Source organism: Anser cygnoides, chromosome 3, assembly GCF_040182565.1.
Source record: "Anser cygnoides isolate HZ-2024a breed goose chromosome 3, Taihu_goose_T2T_genome, whole genome shotgun sequence".
Lineage (NCBI taxonomy): Eukaryota > Metazoa > Chordata > Aves > Anseriformes > Anatidae > Anser > Anser cygnoides.
This window is the reverse complement of record NC_089875.1, coordinates 106,087,762-106,103,656: the sequence shown is the minus strand read 5'-3', so window position 1 is coordinate 106,103,656 and position 15,895 is coordinate 106,087,762. Positions and strand designations below refer to the sequence as shown.

General features: G+C 40.5%; 1 long non-coding RNA gene across 3 annotated transcripts in view; it reads left to right on the top strand.

Moving 5' to 3' along the window:
- Positions 1–15,895, top strand: part of LOC136790521 (uncharacterized) — a 43,834-nt gene that overhangs the window by 5,611 nt on the left and 22,328 nt on the right. Inside the window, exon 1 of one of the 3 annotated variants that reach the window (XR_010830596.1) lies at positions 10,452–10,706. The exons of the other annotated variants lie outside the window; for them this stretch is intronic. This is a non-coding gene — a long non-coding RNA (uncharacterized lncRNA). Of the gene's footprint in view, positions 1–10,451; positions 10,707–15,895 lie in introns of those variants that run through there. 3 annotated transcript variants of the gene reach the window in all.

Here is a 15,895-nt window from a genome sequence, read left to right as displayed (position 1 = left end):
TTAACTACTGTGAATAGGTGTTGCTTAGGCAGTATAGTTTAATGGTTCCTGGGGTATTTTAACTCAGGACTCCACAGTCTAGTTTTCAGGCTTTATGCTTATGGAAAGAAGGTCACAAAATCACCCAGTCTGCCCAGCTGTAAAATCGTATGCATGTATTTAGGTAGCTTAACTAAAATTGGTAGTGTGCATTAAAATACTTGGATGAAAGCTGCTTAACAGTGTAAGTGAAAAGTATTATTATTAGAAACATCATTACATTATCATCAACATGGCTTACAATGAAAAACCATGAACTTCTGGCTCCAAGAGCAAATTTTTCTTTGTGTTAACATAAGTATTCAAGAAATCAAAAATAGACAAAATAAGAACATAGTTGTAAAACAAATAACAGTGATGTTAACTTTATTAAAAAGCTTCTTTGTGGTATAAGGCAGGAAGTGAAACTGCTTTCAAACTGCAAATATTTCTCAATCATTTCATGCACCAGCAATCTTTGTAATAGGTTTTCTGTTGGTTTTTGCAAAATGTTCAGATGAGCAGATAAAAGTTCAGACACAAGGGGAAAGGCAGTCATTTTTCTTGGATTTCACTAGCTGTATGCTTCATTCCGCGATTCAAAGTGACCTTAGAGTCTGCCTCCACGAACAGATGTGCACACTGAAAGTTTGAGCCCTAACTATTTTTATGGGGTCATTCCTTTTTTTAAACTAGCAGCACTGTACACTAGCAGCCAGCTAACTGGCTTTGGGTGTTGACTCATGTTTGGTGACAGAGTTCAATCAGAGATAGCTGAAGGAGAAACGGCTCCCAGCTACCTTCCCCACCCCTCTGCTGGGGATGCTGCCTTGCCATGGGGCTGGCTGAATGTGATGTGTGCCTGCACCCAAGCCAAAGGAGCTTTTATCCTGCTGTACTCATATGAGCTGCTGCCGATTTCAGGCTGTAAACCCTGCTGATTCGGGAGGGTATGCTTGTTCTGCTACACTGTCCCTGGGATGGTAACATCCAACAGAAGGACAGAGGTGACATCTGGCAACGGTAAATGCTTCGTCCATCCCAGTTAAAGCTGCCAGTGAATGTGAATCGACACTTTCAGGTTTTGTGCTACTTGGAACTACTTTTCTGGCTCTAAGTATCATGTTATGTTGATCCCAGAGGGTCAAGTACAAAAGTATTGAGCACTTAGAGATACTAAATGCCTTTACACAGTGAATTAATGGGGCTTGAGAGCACTTGGCAATGGGACTGCTCAAAAAACCTTCCATTAAAACTGTTGTTGGTAGAAAATAAATTTTTTTTTCATTAAAAACTGAAAGCTAGAAAACTGAAACTTCAGCTAGCATATTCACTGCTGCACCTGGGTCAAACTCGGAAAGCACAAGGACTAAATGTTAATTAGATATCTCTTGACTCAGTAATTCTTGCTAAAAATGCTGCATGTGGGGCATCTAGAAGAGCAGCAGGTGTTGTGGTAGATTTTACTTGTCTAATCTTGTAGTTTTTAGACACCACCACCCCAGTCTCTGCATTTATTCAGCCGGTAAAGGCTTGTTCTTGCTGTACAAAATGGAAAAAAGCAAAAGGTAGAAAAAGCACATACAATTCAAAAATTCCAAGGTAATTCCATTTCGCAGTGTTCAAAAGAGATCTAGTCCGAGCAGTTATTTGGTTAATATTTTCAGCCAAATGTCTGTCTAAATTTTCACAAATTAATCTTTTGGTAAATTGAGAGAAAATGAACCTTTTGAATACTTTCGCAAACCTTTTCTGAGGACAGAAGGATCTTAATTTTTGTATGAAAAGATACATTAACAGTGTATAGGCACCATACCAGGATTTGAAAAACCTGGATTTGGTTCTCTGTTCATTGTATGATTTTCAACATAATCACCTAGTTTTCCAGCACCTCACTTCAGCATCTGTAAAACAGGGTGTTGTGTTTACCTTGCAGAGGTGTGGAGATCAGTATACTGAAAAGAACCATGTTTTTAATTAACATGATTGTATAGGACAGTGAAAGTGTACATTTGTTTTTCCATGTACATTTGTTTTTCCCTGGATTCCTACCCTTGACATTTTGCTTTGGCAAACAGGGAAAACCACAAAGTTCTCTAAAATCATAGCAATCTGTTGTTCCTGCTCTGTTTGTGTGCTCCAAAGCCTGTAAAGTTTTATTAGAATCTTCACAGAGACTTCATATACTTTGTGTTTGATTTTAAGGACCTCAGGATCGGTATGGACCAATATATTTATTGTTGTGTGCTGAGCATCATCACATTTCAGAGGCTCATCTGAAGACTGATGAGAGGTTTTCGAAGTCTGCATTTCATTAGATATTATGCATTTGTTTGATATCCATATTTTTTTCAAGCATGATGTTAACAGGAAGGAAAGGATTTAGGGATTGCTTCATTTGCTCCACTGGCTCCTAAAACCTTTTTAGTTGGCTAACAATAGCCAGGTAGATGGCAAGCAACGGGAAGGCAAAGCCTACCACTATCATCTGTCACAGAAGGTCAAACAGAACCTTCAGTACCACAGGCAATATTATTCATAGGACAAGACAACTAAAAGAAGGGTTGAAGCCTTTCCAAACTTTGCAGGGAGTTTGTGGCTGTAGGCTGTGCTCTTGGTGTTTGAGGAACCTTGATTCATTATCAGGAGTGCGCTGTTTGTGCACCACAGAAGTAAATGCTGTAGAAATGTATATAAACAAGTGTCAGATAACACAAGAAGTACTTGGTAAACTCTATGGTCATGCAGACCAAGAAGCACTGATGATGAGGAGAAGGTGAATGACTTCTAAAACTATTTGCAGGAGATGGAAGGGGGTGGTGTGTTTTGCACTTGAGTGAGTCCATCCACTCCCAGTGGTTTAGTTCTTAGATCTGCATTTGGTGGAGATGATTGGGATCATTTAGGTTAGAAAGGACCTCAGAAGGACTCTAGAAGACCAGCTTGTTCGGCTCTGCATCCAGTCAGGTCTTGAAAGTCCCCTAAAAGGAGATTGCATAGCCTCTTTGGGCAACCTATTCCACTGTGTGATTTCTACTGGTTTCATGGTGAAAAAGCTTTTTCCTCATCCAGTCTGAACTGAAGCCATCTTTTCTTCAGGCTGAACAAGTCTACATCCATTAGCCTCTCTTCACAGGGCCAGTGCTCCAGCCTCCAACCATCTTGGGGGTCTTCTGCTGAACTCACCCCCAGTTTCTTGATATCCTTTTTCTCTGTCATACAGATTACCAGCAAGAAACATGAAAAAAAAAATCCGTGGGAAATATCAGTTTTCCCTGGAGAAAACTGTTTCCAGTTCAATAGTGGTCCACACAATCAGGCAATGGGCTGCCAGAGTTCTGGCCTCGCTGGCTGTGCAGCATTGCAGCCACAGTTGGGGCAGATTGTCACCTGGCATTGCCAAGAATCTCATTCCGTTCCAGGGCTGCTGCAACATTACTCAGGAGTTTCCAAAATGAGGTACTGTGCAATTTCAGGGAGGAGAATTTCCAAAACTACAACATTTTCTTCTCTGAATGGTCTTCTCCTTCAGTTCCTCTTTTTCCCTCCTCCAATATAATTCTCTTCAGAAGTGACTTTGTATAAGGCAAAGTCTGAACCAACAAATCTACAAATCCTTTTATTGTAATTTACACAGAGGATTGTGACAAATATGCAGGAGACCCTGTGATTACTAAGATGTTTGTTTAACAGAATGAAACTATTTCCCTCTTTACTGTAGACTTCAGATTTTGAACAATTATTAACTTGTAGCCTTCCCTCTTCCTTCCTTCCTTCCTTTTCTCTTTATACGTGTGCCTAAGGTTTTGCATTTCTATCTTATCTGCAGTTTTCAAAATGTTAATAGTGAATTTTTGTGCATTTGCAGAGGTAGAAAGCAGTTCGTGTTCCAGAATGGATGTTAAAGTAACAGTAATATAATTAAAAATTGTTTTTATTAACAATTGTTCCACTGTAGATAACAATCCTCATCTTTCCCCTGCAGGCAAACCTATAGGGTCTTGCTTTAAGGGTGGAAATACCTTCCATGTGTAGCAATATTAGCCCAACTTCAACATTTTACTTTGTAAAACAGGGTATCATGTATGTGAGGCAAGGGCAAATGTGAGATGGAGGTTTCTCTAGCAAAGAGGAAGAGCTGCTCCACCTGAAGCCTTGTCCTAGGGCCTCTGTGAGCTATTGATAGGAATGAAAATGCTATTTGGTTGACATTTTTTCACAGATTGTTTTGACATTGGTTACTTACAGACTCTTGCTATGATGACCATGCAAATTAGCTAGAGACTCAGCCCACAACACCCTTTTCCCTTCGTTAAGAAGACTTTCATTATAAGTTTCATTAACAGGTGAGAGGATAATAAAAATATGAGTAGGGGAAAAAAATGTACCAAGAGAAGTTTCATGTCCTTGTTTTTTGTGTCGCCTTTTTTCTGCGCTAAGGCCCTGTCCCATTCTATCACCAGGCCAACAGCCGTGTGGGCTTGGGGGTGACTAGCTGAAGTAGGTGATGTCACCTGAAAAAACATACATTTCTGGCTGGTATGGCTTTGTGTTAAGAAAATGAGGCAAAACAGGCCATAAATTTAATTCATTTGCAGAAGGTGCTTCACAGCATGAGGCTGAGCTGGTAGACTCCTGTGCCACAGGAGGTTGTAAATGTGAATGCCATGCCGGATTGAAAAGGGCCTAGAAAATGTTATGAATAGTTGTAACATTTGAAGTAATAAGACAGGCTTAATTAAATCTCATATTTCAGGACATTGGCTAGTCTCTGTAGGGATCAGGAAGGATTTTCCCTTATCCATATACAGCATTTCATAATTGGCCAGGTGCATTATGGGGTTATTGTCTTTAAATCAGAGGCAGTGATTAAATGCCTCTGCTAGGAGTGGGATACTGGACTTGAGCAGTTGGCCTGATTTGGCACGGCAGATTCTAGGTTCCTTTAGATTGTTGCCTACCCTCCCTTGTGATTTGTATTGTGATTCTCACAATATTTGACGTTTTTCTAGCTTCTGGGTGAAGGTGGTGGCATTGAGAATCTCAGCTCCCACCAGAATACATTTTTTTAGCCCTTCTATCAATACAGTAAGGTTTGTAAACATGACCAAAACCTCTGAAATAAAAGAAAATCAAGGCCATATTTTATTGCATTGTATGTTGCAGTGGCTGTTAATACCATCTTTGCATGTCCCAGCTCAGAGCAAATATATAAACCATACCTTTTCCTGTAATCAAAATGAATAAATAAAGTGTGATAAGTCTCCTGACCTTTGAAGTACTCTAAGAGATGGCTAAAATGTCATTTTTTATGCCTGCATATTCTTAGTGACTGCACTAGTTGTGACTGTAAAACTAATTCTACCCTAACTTTCTGTGTTCGTGTACCTGGAAGTCTGGAAAACTTTACACTATTGGAATGGTGGAAAGGAGGAATCTAGGCCCAAAGCTAACTGTTTATGTATGCCTGCTTAACTCCTATTTCCTATATGACTGAGCTTCCTTGTGTTGAGACTTATGAGACTTATGTATGAGATTTATGTCAGTGCATAGATCTCCCAAGTTCTTGAACTCCTAATGTAGTCATGCAAAGGGGGCAGATGTCTGAAACAGTGGCTCACTCAAGGCAGAGCAGACGTGAGGTGTTAGGTCTTTGCTAGGAGGCAGTTTTGGTTACATTGTGTTATCCCAGTGGGAAATGCCAGAGATACCAGTTGAGAGTTTATCTGCCAATGCATCTAAAATGTTTCCAGCAGGCACACCATGCGTTTCTGACTGCTGTGTACAGATACACAACCTTTTTGAGTATTGTACTGAGGGAAGCTGCAGTTATGTCCATCAGCCAGCTGCTCTTGGTGCTGCAGAATGGGAAAGGTCATTTTACTGGGACAGGGAAATGTGGAGGAGGTCAGAGGAAGCTTGACTACCTTGTTGTATCTTGCCTGGTTGAATGAGACACATGAAAATCAATCCAATTCCTTTGCCTGTTTCTGCAGAAAGGCCAAGATTGCTTTAATTAAAAGACCTTTTGCGAAACGACCTCTCTCTAAAATCCTTTGTAAAGGAGCATTTACAGATCATTGAGACTGCTACTAATTGTCACTGATCATTGTTCATAGTGAACTATGAGTAAAAATATATACTGACCATTTCTTAAACAAAGAAGAAGGGCCAGCCCCTGCCCTGAAGGGCTTACAGTGATTGTCTAGCATATCTGTCTTGTGATTCAGGGAACACGAAAGTGGCTCCCAATTAGTGTAGTGTGGAAGCTTCTGATAATTTTTTAATAATATGGACTTTAAGCAAAAAAATAGCTTTATTCTGAATAATTAATGCTTGTGAAAGGTTTAATGTGCATTCATTGACTTCGTTGTGATACTGGCACATGAACAGAATAATAAGGGGATGGGTATGCATGAAAGAGTTTTCACTTACATGTTGACTTTTGACATATTTTTCAATGCTGAACAATAAGGTTTATTCAAAATTAAAATAAGAAGATGGGTTGTTCCTTCAGAGTGATGGTGGTAAAGAATTGAATGTGTTCTATTAAATTTCCTCTCAATTGTTTGCAGGACAGTGCCATGATGAAATGTTCAGTTTGCGTGGAGAAATCAAACTGTACTACTCAATCACTACCTGCAGATCTTTATAAAGTATATTCACAGTACATGGAAAGATTCTTTGCAGAATTTGCAGAGGCTTGTCTGTTGTATGCATGCATCTGTGTATTAGTCAAATTATCTGCTTTTAAATGAAAGTAAGCAAAGAAAAAACACTAATGACATCTAGAGCCAGTGAAAAGTGGTTTCAGTTTCTTGAACAGGGCACTTAGATGTGAATCACCATACTTTCACTGTTAGAAAAACCTGAGTGTTTTTTCCTCAGGGTAACAGAGGTACATGTCAACTGCCTGAACGGGAAAGCTCAGTGAAGGTAACACACTATTACTTTTACCGTGAAGTAAACTCCCTCAGGTCAACCCTGGGCAGGGGCACAACACTCATCTTGGCAAGTCACCTCATGGTAAAACTTGTAGTGCCTCATCTTCACTAATTTTTTTACCTTAAGGTAGCTGACGTGCGTGTTAGATACCCTGAGGTAAAAATGCTGCCTCTTTATCAGTAAGCACCTGCCCTTAGATGTGTACGTGCAGATCAACACCGTGTTCCTTGACTGTCCCCAGGTGTGACATTCAGCCTGTACCATGGCCTACCCTGTCTTTTTGCTTCTCTAGCACCCTTCAGTACACAGAGTAAGTCCAGCATCCCTCATGACTTCTTTTCAACCCATTTCTTTCAACAAACCTGGCTCATAAAAAGTTCAAAGGTTGTCAGAGAGGTTGTTGTTACTACTTTTGGAAGGATGTTATATTGGAAATCATCATGTTGTGTTTCTGTAACCGTGAATGTGCCGTAGGCACCCAGGGCTCATTTAATCATGCTTTTCTCCCCATCGGCTTTCTTCATGCTACCCTCCCATCTACTGCTTCTTCAGGCATTCCTGCTAGCCATAGTTTTGTGCCCTTATTCTTAGAGTATCCCCATTTCAACCCCCACCAGGAAACAGGGTGTTCCCCCCCATCATTCCACTCCTCCCATTTGCTGAAGATCCCTTATTTGTTCCTGTGCTAGGATCTGGGAACATGCTTTTAATTCGCAGCAGTCTTATCTCCCAGGCAGAGCAAAAAGAAGTAAATTATTCAGTTGCCCACATTTTAACTATAATGGGGTGAGAAGCAGATGGTTAATAGCAACTGTTATTTTTCTTTTCCGTGTATAAGCAATTGTAGGGGGAAATAAAGTTATTGGTTTGGCTAGGGAGAGGCGAGGGATTGCATGCATTCTGCACTTTTCTCTTTGGGTGAACGGGTTGTCATCAAAATCATATGGTCTGTGCTTTGATTTGTAGAACTTCTCCTGAACATTGGGCTTGCCTGGATATGACATTCAAAAGTTCCCGTGTTACAGGCAAACAGATGAATGCCCTTGAGCTGAAAGAAAGACCTTGCTTGACTCAGAAAACTAATGTCATTTTCCTGGTGTTGTTATTGAAGGTAGTGTTATACTTCTGTGTATCTGAACATGACAGCAGTTACAGCATGGGTAAGTGCTTATGATCAGCTGTGATAGTGTTTATTTTAGAAGTTGAGTGAATCACTAGAAAGCTTCTTGCTGAATGATTTTATCGGGAAAAACTGTTGCCTTGCAGCTATGTAAACTTTCAGAATACCAGAAAATGATGTGGTACTAAGGCATCATTACACCTTAAATACATTCTGTCTTCTAGGTATCGAGAAAGTCTCAATTTAACAGGTATTATCTGAGTGTCCTGTTTGCTTGTCAACTACTCTTTTTCACTTCCATCTTAATTTTCCTTCCCTTGGTGAGAAATTGTGTTTTCCCACCTCCTCTTTACCTACAACTCAAAATGTCTAGTATTCCTTTGTACCTCTGCAACCAATCAATGCTCATAATATTTTGTTATTCTCCAATATTGATCTGTGTCTTCTCCTATCATAAAGCTTTGGTAGCAAAGAGCCAGAGCCTCTTGTTTGACTCATTCAATGTGACTGAGCCCTCCTAAACCTGCCCAAGATCAAACTCTTGATTTGTTTGTGAGTTCAGACTTCTTATCCCAGGTCCTGTGAGTGATCTCTTCATGTGGGTGGCCTGTGTGCTAAAAGGTTGGGCCTTGCATTTTTCTAGCCAAGTCACGTGTGTGCCTCTGGAATCTCAGAAATTTTCCACTTGATAGAAGAAGGGGACTTCAGAAGCAATGGTATAAGTGCTTAGAAACAGAGGGCAAGAAAATGTTTCGGTGTGCTGATATCCTTCTCTCCTGCCCACTTTTAGAAAATGGTGGTTTTTTTTTTTTTTTTTTTTGAAATTGCACGTTGTCATACTGGTGGGTATAGGCTTCCTTCTACTGGCAGGGATTACTTTTCTGCCAGTAGAAATGGCACAAGGGCCTGGAAAGCTAGATGTTACTTCTTTAAATTTGTGAGAGTTACGTCTGAATGCTTTGTTGAATTTTGAACTGATCCTTCTGCCATGATGAAAGCTTCCCGAGTTTCAGGTTGCTGTGAAGGGAACTCTGCCCCAAGAAATCAGTATGCTAAAAGTTCAATAGATGTATTGAATGGAACCTTTTGGATTCCTGGGTTTAAGATCCAAATCACCATTTTTGACACAAATACAGGCTTATATTATTAGAGAATGGCCTCTACAAAGGCAAAACACCATTCACAGATGAGAGAAATGCAAACTCATTTGCCTTTAAGAACACTCTCAGATTTTTCACAAGCAGATATGAATTTACACTTCTTGAACAAAAATGACTTAAGTGAAGGCTTCTGCAAGTAATATGGTGGGTCAGTGGAGGTCCGCACAGGAGGCACTAAGTGGTGACAAGTATCTGCAGGTGAAAGCCAAGTAGATAAATATAAGGCACTTTGGCACCTGTTTTCTTATCTAACCTTTTAAGATTGTCATTAACAGTTTCCTGTTTGTCCTTTGGTTAGGATCTCTGTTCACCTTGAAGAAGCCGATTGTTCTGTGGGAAGACTCATTACGAACTGTGTCTCACTCTGTCTCAGCAATTGGGCAGTCAGCCCTGAGATTTTATTCCCAGGTCTGGATTGAATGACTGCTTCATGTAACAAAATGTTGCTGAAGCCTGTTATCTTTGATATCAGAACTTTAGCTTTAAAGCTAAAGGCTGTGTGATTCCCCACCCCCACCCCTTTATTTTTTCTTCTCCCTTCCTTGTCCTCTGTGTCTTTGTTAAGCCCATTTTAAGATTAAAACCAAGAGGTATCTCGGGGGTTTTATGGTTAGCTCACGCTATACAAAATTACACACAGTAAGAAATCTGGGGACTTCTCTCTCTTGCTTCAGTGACTCCAGCAGCTTGCCTAGCAATCCTTCAGTGACATGCTGTAAGGGTCATGAGTTTGGAGCAGAGCCAGCAGTGGTGTTAAGCAAAATTCCTCATGACTCCCATCATCATCATCTTCCTTTTTTTTTTTTTTTTCTTTTTTTTTTCTTCTTTCTTTCTTTCTTTGCTTTTGGCCCAGTGCAGGTAGCAAAAGCAACATGTCTGAACCTGTTTCCTCATCTGTTCTCTTGGCTGCCCACTTTCTTCTCCCCCAGTTCAGGGAAAGTGAGGAGGAAAGGTTTGGCCGTGCCCAGCAGCACTGCAGGTGTCTGTCCCTCAGAAAGAGTCCCAGTGGTGTGGGCGTGCTGGAAAGAAAAATCCCCAGTGACTTCACCCAGCTTGGCTTGTGGTGGTTACTCACAATGAGGTCATTTTTTTTTTTTTTTTTTTTTTTTTTAGCTCTGCATGTTTAATGCTACATCTGGGTTTTTGCATATGAGTGAAACTGCAGCTCTGGGACTGATTCAGGGAGTTTTCTCTGCAGAGTAGTTTTGGTGAGTAAACACAGATAAGAGGAAGCTGGGTTAATCCAATAACTCCTCCCTCAAGGGCAGGTGCAGCAACGTGGCTCAAGGTACAGAACAGAGGAAATGCCTTGTTGACACAGGTGATCAGAGCAAAGTGGCCAAAATTGATATAATGATATTAGTTTGCAAGGCAAAGCCCTGCTTTCTCAAGGCTGCTGCTTTCAGTCCTCCATAACATGTCTCTGATTTTTAACCTCCGCTTGGTCTGGTGTCCTGCCATGGGTGAGTTTCCAGCTCCTCTTCACGTTCTCTCAGTAGCTGCATCAGTTCAGTGCAGCTTGGACTGTGCTGCATTCACCTATGAGGATTATTAAAATAAACTTTGAGTCATATTTGAGCTGTATGTGGGATAAGATGGTTATCAAGGTTTATTTTTTCTCATAATTAGGTCTCTTAAATGTTGCCTCATTAGACATCTTCTGTGACTGTTGGAAAAGTCCTCGGGGGGCTAGTGGTTGTTTTCAAGAGAAGTTTGGATGATAAATAACAAACAGAAACTTGCTGCTCTGTGAAGAGGTTTTTATTAATGATAGTTAACCAGGCATTTTTCTTAAATACTTGATTCTTTTCCTGAATTCTTCCCAGCCTTTGCACTGTTATTACAGCTCTGGTATTCTACAGCAAGTAAGAACATAACTTTACAACTGTCTATTCACACATGGGAGATGGGGGAACTGTATTAAGAGCCCATCAGATAGGAGGGTGAGAGGATGCTTAGGTATGAATGAAGCCACTTCCAAGTTTGGCAAGCCAGAGTGCCTTGGCCTGGCCTGAACTCTTATTTTTTACCAGCATTACTGGATTTGTAATGGCTGTAAGCAACTCCTTTCCATCATGCCCTTGACTGTTTAACACGCAGGGTTTCAGGCCCATCTTTGTCTCCCACAGTATTACCCTACTCTTTCCATGCTTAAGGGGCTGCATGGGAAATAGGCACCATATATTTTATGTTGCTCTGTAAGCTTGAGCTTTTAGTGTTGCCTATCCCCTGTCCTCACATGACGGGCCTCTGGCTCACTTCCATTTCTCAGTACCTCTATCTGATAAGTCCAGTGCTGCTTAGATATCTCTGGGAGGTGTCAGAAAATATGTTAGGAGGCTACTACTTTTTTCAGTCATGTTTTCTTCTAACCTCAATCAGGAAATCTTGCTCTTCACGTTCTACTTCTTCAGTGGTCACCATGGTCCTCTCCTTCTTCTCCGCCCTCACTTCTGCTTCAAAAACAGGAATAGCTGGCTTGCTGCTCCCACTCAGAGCTTGTGGTCCACTGGGTGTGTGGGACACCACATGTGAAGCAGGAACTGCTACAAAATTAAAAAAAAAAAAGGGGGGGGAGGTTGTTGCTGGTCCTTTGAGGCTTACCTCTGCCTTTCTGCTTGCCACTGTCAACTTATCTTTAACTGCCACAAGTTTTAGGTGAGGTGGTTAGATAGAGCTAACTGCATAATGCAGGCTTTCCAGTGATTGTTTTAATAGTCAAATGTTGAAAAGTTTTTTCCACGAGCTTCTTCATCATTTTTTTTCTCTAATATTTTGCTCACTAATAGTGGGATATCTAAGGAGGTGTTTTTAGAAAATTGGTGAATCCAGAATACTGACAAATTTTGTGCTTACAAAAATGCTCACAAATGCCTTTTTTTTCCTGCAAAGTTGTGCCATAGGTACATGTATTATTTAATATTTGTCAGTATTCTCTTCAGTTCAAGAATTCTGGCTATCTAGACTGGGAGAAGGAGGAAAAAAGCGTGGTATAACTTATCAGTGAGTAGTGAACAGAGACCATGAGGCTGGGACTTGTTTCTGTGCATGATTTGATGGATTGATCCATGATTAATCTGCAAACAGGAAGAAAAAGGGGATAATTAACAACAAACATGAAATTTGGAATGAATAAATTGACTAGCTGAAGCCACAGATTAGCTGTATTTTCAGATTCAGAGACTATTTGGAAAGGTTAAAGCTAGGAGGAGTTCTGGAATAGACTGCATCAGCAAACTGGTACATTATTTACTCTGGCAAGGTTTTCAGTGGTAGGGAAAGCTATTCCAGGAGGTGTTAGTCTGGGCATGGTCAGCACTGGCTCAGAGTTTGTATAAAATGCAGATTCAGGAGATTATTGGGCATAGAAGCAGACTTTAAGAATTTTAAGGCACCTCAGAATGTCAGTGCATTTGATTATTTGATCTGCTGAGACGTTCTGTCCTCCTCTCTGGAAAAGAGGAATTGGCCTGTGCTGTGGAATGACTAACAAATTGTCCCCGAGGAGTGGGCAGTTAGGTAGGAAAATGTTATTTACCTTAAAAAAAAAAAAAGGGGGGGGGGGGGGTTGTTACGCATATTCAAGATACTAATAATAAACCATCAGTGGAGTTCTGCTGTCTGCCCATAACTGTGGTCATCTCTTCTCCACAATGTGACTGAGTGTTAGCATTTGTCATTTCACCCAAACTACTCATGCACTAAAACTAACAATTTGGCCATCAGAGCTCTCCTGGGAGGTTTGGACGTGAATCATGGAAGAGGTTTTGGGCCCATGCCACAAGTCATGGGAATTGTGGAAGGAAATTATTATATGCTAGATTTGTTTTATAGTAAACCACATACTGTCCTAGAATTAGGCCTCTACTTTACATTCTCAGGAGCCAAATCAAGGAGTCCTAACTCAGATGAAATTCTTCTTGCAGTTGGAAAGCTTGGCTCTCCCAGTCATAATCTGGGCTTTCACTTGGCATTTTTTTTTTTTTAATATTCTTTTCTTTTTTTGTATATTCTTTCTCTTCAGATTCAAGCTCATTATTTCACAAGGAAAAGGTGCCTTGATTCTTTGAGTGGCTGGTCAGTACTTCTCTTTTAGTACTTATTTCTCTTCTCTTTCATATAACTGAAGATACGTGGCTGAGTACCCTTGCTTCACATTCTGGCTCATACATTTCCCCTGCTGTTAATGCCCTGTGATAGAAGCAGGAGGCTCCTGAAGCCTCACAGGCAAAGGTTTTGAACATGTGTCTGGAGATAGTAGACACCTGGGGTAGGCCCCAAACTGTATTTGGTTGTTCATGGTTTGCTGTAGGTTCTGTCTATCCATGCCCTCACCTATTAACACAGACAAGAATTAAAGATATTTCTAAAACAAAAAAGGAAACCATGGAGTCAGTGATGGCAGTGGCAAATTGTAAGTCTTATTGATATACATCCTGAAATGGGAAGATGATAACTTCAATATTCTGATTAAAAATTAGAGAGTTGTTTCCTTCACTATACTCGTAAGCAATAGAATGACCCCTTACTGTAATGCAACTGGCATCCTTTTTATTTTGGAACAGTGTATTTATTCTCCCGGTCTTAGACATGACAACATTCATTTAAGGCTAGTTTTTCATATGCATTCCCCTAGGAGCTGAGGTCATGTAGTCACACAGATAAACCAGTTGAAGAGCCAGTGAACTCAGCTGCAGCAGAACCCATTTGCTATGTGATTGTCCACTCTAAGTAGCTTACTGGTGGAAAAAGTAGACCGACAAACCTTGTGCATTCATTTTCAAACTCCTGTAATTTTACTAGCATGCCTTAAAAATTAAAGAAACACCCCTCCCTCCTCCTCCTCTCCCCAAAAAAACAAAAACTCACCACAACAACAACAAAATCTGCCACCCAGAAGAAAAAATCTTCCACTACTCAGAAATGGGATTGAATATTTCAGGGAGATACTAGGTTAATTTTGCCCAAAATGTATTGTCTGCAATATCTCAGGTATCTTCTGTAGGAAATTAAAATAGTTTGTGGGAAGAACTCTTAAGCCAGCCTCGTAGAATCAACATGGCATATATTTCCTTGTAGAACTTGCTTTTATATATATATATATATATATACACACATACATATGTAATTAAAAGGGGAATACAATTAAGCTGAAATTATCTAGGGCTGCATGCATTCACCATAGGAAGTGATATCTTGGGCTTAACAAAAAACAATCTGTCACGCTCATCCAAAAGGTATTTTGAGATATATACTGAGCTTAGAAAAGCTAATTCTCTATTTGAAAAGAATAAAAGATACTATTTTGGATTTTATTCTTTGCAGAGGCACAGCTGAATGGTAAAACCAAGTTTTTCCACGCAGATATATTAGACAGAATTCATACTCCACCAAATGAGACCTTTACGCTTCCACCTGCATATTATGGCTCTAATAAACACGTTATCAGCTCATGAAAATGATGGCAAACAGGTGACTCGAGGATTTGATAAGTCAGCAGCAAAGATTAACAGATTTTTCTCAGGGAAAAGCTATGAGAGATTCCCTTATTTAAAACAATTGCAGCATGTGAATTTACTGCACTTAAATCATTACTGGCAATTAGTATGTGTCAGAAAGGTTGCAGCTGGCTCCAATTACAGGTAGGGCTTTTAGAAGCTGAACTTAATTGTATGTGTGATAGTGAGAGGCTGAGCAATGCATACCAGCATAATGGTACTCCTGGTGCAGAAAGGAGGGCAAGATGTTATGATCTGGGACCTGATTATTTTAACTAGGCCTGGTCCCTGCCTCCTGGGAAATAGATGTTGTAGGAAAAAAATTGCTAGCAATGCAGCCGTTCACCTTACTGAGCTTCTTTGGGTGGGGAAGAGCTTAGAAACTATGCAATATATGCAATACTTCCCCTCCTTTTTGCCTCTGTAGTAGGTTTGCACAATTTAAGGTCTTACAAGTTATATCCAGACCTGGCAATAATTCATCCAGCTCAAGACCTTCTGCCTCAAAGTACCTGGAGCTGTAGGCAGGGAGTGATTTGCAGGCTGCCCATTTTTTTTTTTTTTGGTGGGACGCTCCTTCTTGTCCAATTGTCACATGTGATAGCTTCTCTTGTATGATGGCAGAATGTTGGACTCTGTGATGTGAGAGCTCACGAACTTGGAGCCATATGTTTGGGACGCTTCTGCTCTACTCACATATTAGGATCACTCTCAGCTGTGCGATGGACACACGCCTCCAACCCAGTCATGGGCTGAGGTGACTTTCTTGTCATTGCAGTTCCTTCTCTGGTTGTGTGTGTTTCTTGTCACACAACAAAATAGAGATATTTTGAATAAAAGAGTAGGATGTGTTTGATCATATAGTAGGAATGGGGATCACAGTATGTTGGCTGCCTTTCCATACTTCTATAAGACGTAATGTGATCTGTCTTGCTGGAGAAATTTATTCTTAGTGCTCTTGAAGTTCCAGTTATATCAGAGATTAGCATCTCATGAGCTGTGTTGCTCCAGCTAACTCCTGTGCCCTGTTAGCAGGAGTCTTAAAGTATGAAGGATAAGTATTAATATTCCCTTCTAAGGGTTTCAGTGCTGCATGTGAACTTGATGTGTGTTGCTGTGTCAAGATGATGCCCTCAGGTGGATCCTAAGCTTAC